The following is a 13,939-nucleotide window of genomic DNA, read 5'->3' on the forward strand; positions in this document are numbered from 1 at the left end:
AATTTTAAAATATTTATTAAAAGCACAAAAAATAATTTTAGATTTTTACGAAATATATCACAAAATTATGTACTAACAGTTTAAATTATGTTTTCCGGATTATCAATTTAAATGCTTTTCAAATAATTAATAATGTGTAATAGCTTTAAATAAATAAAATTCAAATAACAAAAAAATAAATACTTAATAAATTATTTAATATTTAAATAACTAAATACTTATCATAATTATATTTTAAATAGTTAAAATAACTAAATTATCTAATAAATAATTTTATATTTTACAAAATATATCATGAAATTATGTACTAACAATTTAAATTATGTTTTCTTGGATCATCAATTTAAATGTTTTTCAAACATTTAATAATATGTAATAGCTATATATAAAAAAAATTCAAATAACAAAAAATCTTAAATATTTTATAGATTATTTAAATATTTAAATAACTAGATATTTATCATAACTAGATTTTAAATAGTTAAAATAACGAAATTATGTAATAAATTTAAAAAAAAATTCTTTAAAGCAAAAAATTAATTATAACATAATACTAAAATTAATAATAATTTAATATATTACAAAATTAATAATGAAATTATATAATAATAGTATAAATAATGATTTTATGGTTAATTAAATTCCATAACTAATATTCTAAAATTTAAACATTTTACATATTACTTAAGTATTTAAATAAATGGGTATTTTAAATAACAAAATATTTAACATAGCTGGATTTTAAATAGTTAAAATAAATAAATTATGTAATAAATTTTAAAATATATATATATATATAAAGTAGAAAAATAATTATAATATAATGTTGAAATTAATAATAATTTAATATTTTTACATAATATTATAAATAAATAATTTCACTTATATCAAGTAATATTTCGAGAAAATAACTTTCAAAAAAATTAATATTTATTAATAATAATTTTAAATTCTTAATCTGTATTTATTATATAATTATATATACTAAAATTAATTTTTATTATATTTCAGTAATTATTTATTGTTTTTTTCATAATTGTATTTTCAATGATTATGTATAAATTTATTTTTTTTTGTTATTTAATAGAAAACTTTCTATAATTATTGGAGATTAAACTACTATTAGTAAAATTTTTAAAACTACTATTTTTGTTATAACTTATTGATTATTATTTATTAGAGATTAAACTATTACTTGAGATTATACCATTTATAGACTAAGTTAATATAGTTTTAGTACTTATTGTATTTTTGTAATTGTTGTATTTTTTTAATTATCAATATATTTTCAATAATTATTGGAGATTAAACTATTGTTAAATATTAGAGATGAGGCTATTAATTTAACTAAATTTATGAGTGTTCATGAGTTGTTTCGGTTCATTGGTAGGCTATTAGGCCAACCAAATTGACTTGGTTAGGTTGGGGAGTTGGTCAGCTGAAACCGACTAACCTTTTGTGAAAATCGACCCACTCAAGTTGTATCGGTTTGGATCGATTTTTTTGGTTTGGTTAGTCATTTCAAAAGATTTAAACTTAAAAATTTAATTTAATTTTAAAAATTATAGTGTAATTATTAAAAATAAATTTAAAATTTAGATTTATGATATAAAACATTTTAGACTAAGAAATATGGGAAATTTCCTGCATTTCCATATTAAAAATTATATTTAAAATATAAAATATTAATATATATCCATAGTTAGGTCGTTCGATTTTGGTTGGTTTACAAATGGCCAAAGTGGAAATAATCCAATTTGGTCGAATTGGGAAATTTTTTAACCAATGCAGACCTAAAATACTAGAAAACCGACCAACTCAGGTTGAGCTGATCGGGTTGGTCGGTTTCATCAGTTTGATGAATTAACCTAACTGAAATGAATTATTGCTATTTTTGTATTATAAAAAATTTATTAAAAGTAGTATATAAAATATGAATAATTATTAATTATTTAAAAAGTTGAAAATATAAAACAATTGTATACTCTTATGTGATTCTTTTATGGTCATTTACTAGAACACATCTTATAATTTTACATATTTACTTAAACTTGTCTTATAGTTTTCATTTTATTAAAATATCCCATATATTTTACAACTTATTTACTTAATCAACCTTTCATTAAGGAGTGTTTGTTTTGCATTAGGCCATGATTTTTTATTCCAAAAATACCCTTAACATTTTTTTGTACAGAAAACAAAATTAACCAAATATAGCCAATAAAGTGGTTGTCTGTGTCTTATAAAGGGCAAAAGTGGTATTTTTATTTTTATTTTCTTTTGATTAAATTTATTTAAATGAACATTAGGGTTAACACTGTCATTTGCCACTGTCATCTAATGGAAGATTGATTAAATCCATTACAAATTATAAGTGGTGTTTTAGTAAAATTTTAACTATAGGGTAGATATTTGTAAATCCATAAAATTATAAAGGATATTTTAGTAAATGGCCCTTTCTATTCTTTAGCTTTCGTTTTAATAAATCTCGTGCGTGGCACAGGTCCCCGCTAGTCTATATATATAAATATTAAAGCAAAAGGGGTGCTTTCCCCTTTCGTAAAATGGAATCTTCATGTAGCATTATAAATGCAAATTTGGTCAAAATGTACAAATGTAAACTTGGTTTGGTTTTGCATTGATAAATTTAGTTGTGAGGATGCTAATAAAAATTAAGACTCAAATCTACCTATTTTATATTGACCAACTTTGAATGTCCCATGATTGCAACTTTGAATGTCCCATTTAAATGCAATCATGTCAAAATTAAAAAAAAAAAGAACAAATTTATTTTCATTTTTAGTGGAAGGTATGTTCTTACCAAACACATACAAAACTGAAACAGGAGTACAAATTCACCTTAATGCTGCATTTACATTCTTGTCATATAATTGCTTTTATTTTCTTTGCCTATTGGAATTCCCTTTTACTTGAAACACCATCACACTTCAGTCCCAAACATTGGGGCTAAACTTCACTTAAAAAGGACAAATAAAAAAAAAAATCCACAATTAGCACCTACAAATACTGTAGGAAGGTTCCAGCCAACTCTTCAAGGTTGCTGATTGCAGTGGAGACTAAATCAAATCCCAGCTTCATTAGGGTTAGGGGTTATGGGTAGCCCTGATGTCTACCTCCATGGAATAAAAATAAATAAAAAAAAAACTATATATTATAGGGATAGTATCCCCCTCCAATTAGGAAGGAGATATGGAATCAAGGAACTTGGATCTCTTGCCCACAAGGATCTTACTCACACCCGCCCAAGGACACTGTGCTCTATTTGGGAACATCTTCCTTATTTACATGTTACTATTTATGGCGAGATGTTCTTAATGTACAACTGTAGTGTCATGTGGGTAGGTGTGGGTAGGAGATCCGGATTGGAAATTAAGCCCATGGATAGGAATGAGCATTATTCGGTTAAAACTGAAAAACTGAATTGAATTTTTCTATTTTGTTTTCAGTTTCCAAATTTGGAAATTCAGTAATCCGAAATATCAAATTGACCAAACTTCATTATACAGATAATAATATGATATTAGTGAAATTTGATTTTAACCGAAAATTGACCTGAAATTTTCGGTTTCATTTCTTTCTTTTGTTATTTTGATTTTCAAGAATTTAATTTATTCAACTTGGTTTTTAATCGAATAAATTGAATTCTCACCTCTATGTGCAAAATTGTAGGCTATCCATAGTATCATCGTCAAATCTTCACTAAATTCATTTATTCGATCATTGAGAGTAAATTCAAATGCAAAATAAATCTTAATGGGGTCTTAGAAGATTAATCAACTAAAATTATGATGGCATTCTCTTTGCCGCTCCCATGGATTTCTCAGCTGTTTATATCGAAGGTGATGCGTTCTCTATACTTACCCTCTTGTAGGTGGTGAATTCTGTTCCACCATGGCGACTACATCATGTCAGGGGTGCAATTTGGGCGGACCTAACTCAGTCCAAACTGATTCAGGGGTGCAATCTGTTCGTGTCACCATACCTCTCCTTGTTTCAAATCCCCTTCCTAATTTTCTATTTGTTTTTTTAATTTTTTTAGTTTTTTAATTCAACATAATTACCCATTAAACCAATAAGAAAATCACATATGCTTAACTATTTCTAAAAACCATAAAGAAAGAGGGATTTTCTTTTCTAATGTCTAGCCAAGTGGCACCACTTTCCCCCACTTCCTCCTAAATTGTCTCTAATTCCTATTTATCTCCTAAATCATCTCTAATTCCTATTTATCTCTTAACATATCTATAATTTAGTAGAGAGATTATCTCCTAAACTATCTCTAATTCCTACTTATCCTCTCCCCTACCTTTTATCTATATCTATCTAAAGAAAGCTTCAATTAAAAAAATTCACAACTATTTAAATGTTATAAAGAAATTATATACTAAATTTAAAATATTTACTCAAAACACAAAAAAATTAATAGATTTAATAATATTCATATTATTAATAATTCAATATTTTACAAAATTCATCATCAAATTATGTAGTAACAATATAAATTATAATTTTATGAATTATTCAATTTAAATGTTATTCAAATAATAAAAATTTAACAATAAAAATAAAATATTTCAATAACTAAAAATCTTAAATAAAAATATAAAATATAGCTTAATAATATAACAAAATATTTAATATTACGTAATAACAGTAAAATAAATAAAAATTAAATAATGAAAAATTTTAAATATTTTACATATTATTTAAATATTTAAATAACAAAATATTTAACATGACAAAATTTTGAACAGTTAAAATAACCAAATTATGCAATAAATTAAAAAAAAACTTAAAAGTAGAAAAATAATTATAATAGAATTCATAATATTCATATTAATAATAATTTAATATTTTACAAAATTAATAACGAATTATGTAATAATAGTACTATTATAATTTTATGGATTACTAAATTCAATAAATAATTAATATTTTAAGAATTTAAATAATAATATTATTTCAATAACTAAATAATATTGTAAATAACTAATTTCACTTATATCAATTAATAATTATAGAAAATAACTATCAAAAAAATTATATTTGCTAGTAATAATTTTACAATAATAGTGTATATTCATTATATATTTATATATACCATAATTAATATTTATTTTATTTTCAGTAGTTATTTATGGTTTTTTTATAAATATGCTTTCAATAATTATTTATAAATGTGTTTTTATTTTTGTTATTTAATAGAAAATTATCAATAATTATTGGAGATTAAAAAACTATTATTTAACTATTAAAATTTAATTTATCATATTTATTGTATTTTTGTTATAAATTTATTTTTTGTAATTATATATTTTTTATAATTTATAGATTAATACTAATTAGAGATTAAGCTATTATTTAAGATGACACTATTTATTGACTAATTTAGTATATTTTCAGTATTTATTATATTTTTGTAATTATTGTATTTTCATTATATATCTATTATATTTTCATTATAAACTTATTTTCAATGACTATGTACGTTTGCTATAAATTTTCAATAATTGTTAGAGATTAAACTATTGTTATTTATTAGAGATTAGACTATAAATTTAGTTGAAATTAGGAGTGCCCAATGATTGGTTCAGTTCAGTTGGAGGTTGTTTTGCTAACCAAATCAATCTGGTCAAATCCATAATTTGTCGCTCGAAACCGATTGACCATTAGCGAAAATCCACCAACTTGGGTTGTACCGATTTGGGTCTATTTTCGGTTTAGTTTGTTTGTTCAAAAGATCTAAACTTAAAAATTAACTTTAAATTTCATAAGTTATAATGATATTATTAAAAAAATAAATTAAAAAAAAAAATCTATGATATAAAATATTTTAGTCTAACAAATATGGGAATTTTTCTACTTTCTCATATTAAAAAGTTAAATTTAAAATATAAAAATATTAATATATATTTTTAAACCAAAGCCGATCTGAAATACTAGAAAACCGACCAACTTGGGTTGAATTTGATTGGATTGTTTATTAAAAAGTTAAAATATAAAACAATTATATAATCTTATGTATTTCTATTGTTTAACTTTAACAAAGCACGGTCACCATGCCTCACCTTGCTCCATTATCCCCACCCTGCATTCACTTTGACTTTCTCTCCTAAGGTATCTCATTTAAACCAATAAGAAAGTATCATGTTGCCCCACTCCCTAATCAATTCTTAAAATGCATCCCCCCTTCCTCTGAATCTACATCCACTCTCCCTCATTTAAAATATTCATAATAATTAATAAATAGTTAAATATGGTTAATATTTAGTCCCATCCATATTCAATGAGTATTAAATAGTGTTATTACCAAAAGTTAATAAATACGGTTAGTAAATTACCAAAAATTAAATATTTTTATTAGTACGATTAATAAATTACCAAAAATTAATAAATATTATTATTAATTAACTCATTCACAACATTTTATAGAAATTGAAAGCACTTTAACTAATTTCTATAAATTTGAGAATTATATTTAACAATTATAAAAAAGTAGAAAATTTTAGTTATTGTTATTATTATAATTAATAACCAAATACAAATATGGGAACAAAATATAATAATGTTAGAAAATGAAATTATAAATTAATTTATATTGAAAAATAAAAGATAAATTAGTGTAATTTTGTTAGTAAACTACCAAATAAAAAAATATATTTAATAACAATTTTAAAAAAAATCAATAAATCCCTATAGTTACATAAATGTAATAAAATTTTTATAAAACAACATTTACGTAAAATGACAATTTTGAAATTAAAAGATATAAAGTATTTGAAAGTTTATTTAAAATGCACTAAATAATTATTGAAAATTACTAGAATATTTTGGAAATATTAGGAAAATTTATTACATTTGATAGATTTTGGAAAACCATTGAAAAATTATGTAATTTTCATTGCAAATTATTAAAGACAAATGACTATGGGAAATGGAAAACTATAATTTGAACAAATAATTACATAAATTATTAAGATAAATTAGTGTAATATTGGAAAAAGGAAATTATTGGTTAGTTTATATTAGAAATTATAAGATAAATTAGTATAATTCTGTAAGTAAACCATTTAAAAAGGAAATAAATTATTTAATAAAAAATTAAATAAATTTGAATAAATTTTCAAAATTACACAAGTACAATAAATTTTCCAAAATTTTCACAAAATTACATTTTTGAATATTAAAGACAATTTAGTGTACTTTTAGAAATTTACCATGTGGTTGATACTCAATATATCATTTTGATCATTTCTATCATCAAATTGAATATGGTTAACGGGGACAGTGTTTTCAAAACTAGATCGAACCAGATGGTTAAACCGGAAAAACTGGGAATCGGATACCGTTTCACCTCAAAATTGCTTTTGGTCCAAAAACCATTTATTTGGTTAGCAAACCGCTGACCTAGGTGGTCGAACCGTCACCCCAAAGAAGAGTCTTTGGCATTTTTTTGTTTTTCTAATTTTTTTTTTATTTTTTTATTAGAGCAGGTCATTCGTTCGGACTGAACAACCAGACCATTCGATCCCCATAACACTTCCCTATGTGGTCCAATTTTAAAAACCTTGGACGGGGAGTGGGTACCTTGCCTTGAGCTTGGCTTGGTGTGCGGCATGGCTTGGCCCAAGGCCTGGAACGCCTTGGGAGGCACGGCCCGAGACGCCTCATGGGCTAGCACGGCACGACTCGCACTTTGAGCGGGCCACATGCGAGTCGTGTCGTGCTGACCCAGCACGACCCAATTTACACCTCCACTTGAACCCGCCCAATACTGGGGACGGGGCAAGGAAATTTGAGGATTCTCCATCCTTGATGAGGACTGGGGTGCCTTGCCCCTAAACTCGCCCGACATTGAAGAGTGGTTACCTTGCCCTGAACCCCGCGTGACACTGGGGACGGGGCGGGGATGGGGTAGAGTGTCTTGACTATGGGGCAGGGAAAGGGATGGGGTGCCCTGCCCTGAACCCACCCCGTTGTCATTCCTATATAATTGTTAATTATTAGTGGAATTAATAAAAATGTTAGCTTTTATAATTATTTTTTATTTAAAATTAATCAAAATTTAATTTAGAAATAATAAAAATTATCAAAATTACTACAAATTATTAATAAAACTAAGTTTATTAAAAAATATCTGTTCATATTTAATTAACAATAATTAGTTTTTATAAATCAACATTAAATGAAAAATAAAATTATTAATTCATTAAGATTTTCCCATGCATTGCATGGGACCCAACTAGTATCTATCTATCTATCTATCTATCTATTTATCTATCTATCTATCTATTTATTTATCTATCTATCTATCTATCTATATATATATATATATATATATATATATATATATATGTAAACATCCAATGAGATGCACTTTCCCAATAACCTAAATAAAAATTATCTCTAATTCCAATTTATCTTCTAAATTATCTCTAATTCCTATTTATCTCCAAAATTATCTCTAATTTAGGAATTATTTAAATATTCTAACATATATAATAACTTTAAAATATTTATTAAAAACACAAAAAATAATTTTATATTTTTATAAAATATATCACAAAATTATGTACTACAATTTAAAATATACCTTTTTGGATTATCAATTTAAATAATTTAAATGTTTTCCGGATTATCAATTTAAATAACTAAATATCTATCATAACTAGATTTTAAATAGTAAAAATAACAAAATTATGTAATAAATTTAAAAAATTTCTTCAAAGTAGAAAAATAATTATAACATAATATTGAAATTAATAATAATTTAATATTTTTACATAATATTGTAAATAATTAATTTCTCTTATTTCAAGTAATCATTCGAGAAAATAAATTTCAAAAAAATTAATATTTATTTAATAATAATTTTATACTCTTAATCTGTATTTATTATATAATTATATATACTAAAATTAATATTTATTGTCTTTTGTGATAAATGTATTTTCAATGATTATGTATAAATTTATTTTGTTTTGTTATTTAACAGAAAACTTTTAATAATTAGTGGAGATTAAATTACTATTATTGAAATTTCTAAATTTAATTTATTATACTTATTGTATTTATTGTATTTTTGTTATAAGTTATTGATTAATATTTATTAGAGGTTAAACTATTATTTGAGATTATACTATTTATTGACTAAGCTAATATATTTTAGTACTTATTGTATTTTTGTAATTATTATATTTTTAATTATCAATATATTTTCAATAATTGTGTATTTTTGCTATAGATTTTCAATAACTATTGGAGATTAAACTATTGTTATTTATCAGAGACAAAACTATTAATTTAGCTAAAATTATGAGTGTTCATGAGTTGGTTCGGTTCAGTCATAAGCTATTTGGCCAACCATATAGACCTGGTCAGTAGGGAGTTGGTTAGCTAAAACCAACTAACCTTTTGTGAAAACCGACCCACTCAAGTTGTATCAGTTTGGGTCGATTTTTTGGTTTGGTCAGTCTGTTCAAAAGATTTAAACTTAAAATTTTAATTTAATTTTAAAAATTATAGTGCAATTATTAAAAATTAAATTTAAAAATTAGATTTATGATATAAAACATTTTAAACTGACCAACTTGGGTCGAGTTAATCGGGTTAGTCGATTTCATCAGTTTGATAAATAAACCTAATTGAAATTAATTATTGTTATTTTTGTATTATAAAAAATTTATTAAAAGTAGTATATAAAATATGAATATTTATTGATTATTTAAAAAGTTGAAAATATAAAACAATTGTATAGTCCTATGTGTTTTTATCAGGGTCGTTTATTAGAACACACTTTTAGGGATGCAATTTTCCCCATCCCCGATGGGACTCGACTTCCCCGACCTGATGAGTTTGGGGATGGGGATTGTTTTGGCGGGGCGGGGGTGGGGACGGGGATTAATAGGAATCCCTGGTCGAGGTTGGGGTCAGGGTCGGGGTCGGGGATGGGGATTGAGGTCCTCGCCCCGCCCCAACCTCGATTATATATATATATATATCAAAACATATTTAAAACATTATTTATAATTTATAATTTTATTTATTTTAAATAAATTTATTTAAAAAAAATACTATTATCTAAAAAAATTTTGGGGATTTGGGTCCCCATGTGGAACCCATCTCCATCAGGGATCAAGGATGGGGTTAATTTTAGAATCGGGGTCGGGGAAGGGGAATATGATCCCCACCCCATTGCCATTCCTACACACCTTATAGTTTTACATATTTACTTAAACCTAACTTATAGTTTTCATTTTACTAAAACATCACATATATTTTAGAACTTATTTTCTTAATCAACCTTTCATTAAGAAGTGTTTGTTTTGCCATTAGGCCCATGATTTTTTATTCCAAAAATACCCTTAACACTTTTTTTGTATAAAAACAAAATTGGCCAAATATAGCCAATAGAGTGGTTGCTCGTGTCTTATTAAGGGTAAAAATGGTATTTTTTTATTTTTATTTTGTTTTGATTTAAATGAACATTAGGGTCAACACTGTCATTTTGCACTATCATCTAATGGAAGATTGATTAAATCCATTGCAAATTATAAGTGGTGTTTTGGTAAAATGCTAACTATATAGTAGATTTTAGTAAGTCCATGAAACTATAAGGGGTATTTTATTATATGACCCTTTATATTATTTAACTTTCTCTTAATAAATCCCGTGCATCACACGGGCCCCGTTAGTAGACCTGTTCATGGGCCGGGTGGCCCGACGGGCCGGCTCGGCCCCCGGACAGGCTTGAGCAGGTATATGGGCCCGCGGGTTTAACCTCGGGCCAAAAAGCCCGGCCCGTAATAAATTCAAGCCGGGCTCGGGATTTGCCAAAATAGCCTGACCCAGCCCAACCTATAATTAAACCTAAGTAAAAACCCTAGTCAATCCGAGTACCCCTCTTTTTTTCACTTCTTTGTCTCTTTCCCTTCTTTTTTCCAGCTGAACCTTTCTTCTCCAATCTCCACACTCCACAGTTCTCATCCTCACACTCTCAGGCAGCCACAACCGGTGAGGCGACGAATGTTCACCGGCGCAACAACTCCGGCGGCAACGGTGAGCTCTCTCTCTCTCTATCTATCTCTCTCTCTCTCTCTCTCTCTCTCTCTCTCTCTCTTTCTTTCTTAGACACGAACTGATCATTGTCAAAATTGCAGGTTAGGTTCGCAGCTCATAGACCACAGTCACCGACTCATCGCGAACTCTCCGACAAATACAATCATCGGTGGCGACGATGAGTTCTCTTTACCACTTTATTCTATTACAATGTTTAGTCGGTGGCAGCAAAAAATCCGACGGTAAACATGTTTGTCTTCTTCCTCTTCTTCTTCTTCCACTTGTTAAACGAGAAAGACAAAGAAACAACACTAATCAGTTATCAGAAAAGCAAGCCAATATGTTCTATTGAAGCAAGAAACATGTAAAACCGCAGGTCAGGCTTTTATTAGGTCGGGCTTCGGGCTTTTTATCAGGGCCGGGCTCGGGCCCAAGTAGTAGGCCCGTTGGTTGGGCCGGGCTCGGGCTCGGGCCTAACATTTTTCCGTTAATGAAGAGTAAAAACCCGGCCCGGCCCATGAACAGGTCTACCTGTTAGTATATATTAAAACAAAGCGGTCAAGAAATTTTCTCCTTTTTTGAATTTTTTATTTTTTTTATTCCATGTCATGTTTTAAAGAACCAATGAGATGCTCTCCTTCCCCAACAATCTCTTCTCCTAAAATTTATCCTAAATTACCACCCCCACTTTCTCCAATTCTTATTTATCTCCTAACTTATCTCTAATTTACTAGAGAATTTCTCTCTAAATTATCTCTAATTCCTATTTATCCTCTTTCCTGCTTTTTATCTACAGCTACCAAAAGAAAGTTTAAATTAAAATTTTAAAAATTATTTAAATATTTTAAAAAATTATATAATAACTTTAAAATATTTATTAAAAACACAAAAATAATTATAGTAGATTTAATAATATTCATATTATTAATATTTTTATATTTCTACAAAATTCATCATAAAATTATGTACTAACAATATAAATTATGATTTTCCAGATTATTCAAATTAAATATTATTCAAATAATAGAAATTTAACATTAAAAAAATAAAATATTATTTCAATATTTCAATAACTAAATATCTTAAATTCAAATAAGGAGTATTTTTAAATATTTTTATTTATTATTTAAATATTTAAATAACTATATATTTTAAATAACGAAATATTTAACATCACTATATTTTAAATAGTTAAAATAACGAAATTATGCAATCAAATAAAAATCATAACATCATATTCAAATTAATAATAATTTAATATTTTTACAAAATTAATAATGAAATTATGTAATAATAGTATAAACTTTAAAATAATTATTAAAAACACAAAAAATAATTATAAAAGATTTAATAATATTCATATTACTAATAGTTTTGTATTTTTACAAAATTCATCAAAAAATTATGTACTAGCAATATAAATTATGATTTTCCAGATTATTCAAATTAAATTTTATTCAAACAATCGAAATTTTACATTAAAAATTATTATTTCAATATTTCATTAACTAAGTATCTTAAATAATAAAAAACTAAAAATAGATAAATAATTTCATAGAAAATTTTTAATTATTTAAATATTTCAATAACTAAATATCTTAAATTCAATTAATGAGTATTTTTAAATATTTTATATATTATTTAAATATTTAAATAAATACGTATTTTAAATAAAAAAATATTTAACATAACTATATTTTATATACCTAAAATAACGAAATTATGCAATAAAATAAAAAATAAAAAAAAATTATAACATAATATTAATATTAATAATAATTTAAAATTTTTACAAAATTAATAATGAAATTATGTAATAATAGAATAAATTATAATTTTATAGATTATGAAATTCAATTAATAATTCTAGAAAAATAACTTTCACAAAAATAATATTTATTAATAATGATTTTAAAATCTTAATCTATATTTATTATATATTTAATATACTAAAATTAATACTTATTGTATTTTCAGCAATTATTTATAGTTTTTTTATAAATATATTTTTAATAATTATGTATAAATCTATAATTATTTTGTTATTTAACAGAAAATTTTTAATAATTATTGGATATTAAACTATTGTTATTTAACTTTTGAAATTTAATTTCTTATACTTATTGTATATTTGATATTCAATATTTACTGACTCACTTAATATATTTTTTTTTTGTATTTTACTATTTTGTAATTATTATAATTATTTTACTCTTTATTATTTATTTATTTTATTTTCATTATCAATATATTTTCAATTATTGTGCATTTTCGCTTTAAATGTTTAATAATTATTGGAGATTAAACTATTTTTATTTATTAGATATTAGAATATTAATTTAGATGAAATTAAGAGTGTTGATCACGACCTAGTTTAATTCTGCTGTAGGCTATTTGGCCAATCAAATCGACATGGTCAGGTTGGGGAGTTAGTTACCCGAAATCTACTGTCCATTAGTGAAAACCAACTAAATCGGGTTGTATTGGTTTGGGTTGATTTTTTATTTGCTCAATTGGTTTACAAGATTACATTTTAAACTTAATTTTAAATTTAAAAAATTACATTAACATTATTAAAAAATAAATTTATAATATAAAATTTTTGAGACTAAGAAATATGGGAATTTCACCACTTTCCCATATTAAAAATTATATTTAAAATATAAAAATATTAATATATATTTGTGATTGGGTCATTAGATTTTGGTCAATTTACAAATGGCCTCAACGAAACTGATCCCAATTTCAACCAGAAATATTAGAAACTGAGCAATTCAAGTCGAGTTGGTTGGTTTCATCAGTTCGATGAACAAGCTTAACTGAAATAAATTATTATTATTTTTGTATTGTAAAAAGTTAT

This window comes from Nelumbo nucifera, chromosome 1 (genome assembly GCF_055504915.1).
Source record: "Nelumbo nucifera cultivar China Antique chromosome 1, China Antique-T2T, whole genome shotgun sequence".
In the NCBI taxonomy this organism is placed as follows: domain Eukaryota; kingdom Viridiplantae; phylum Streptophyta; class Magnoliopsida; order Proteales; family Nelumbonaceae; genus Nelumbo; species Nelumbo nucifera.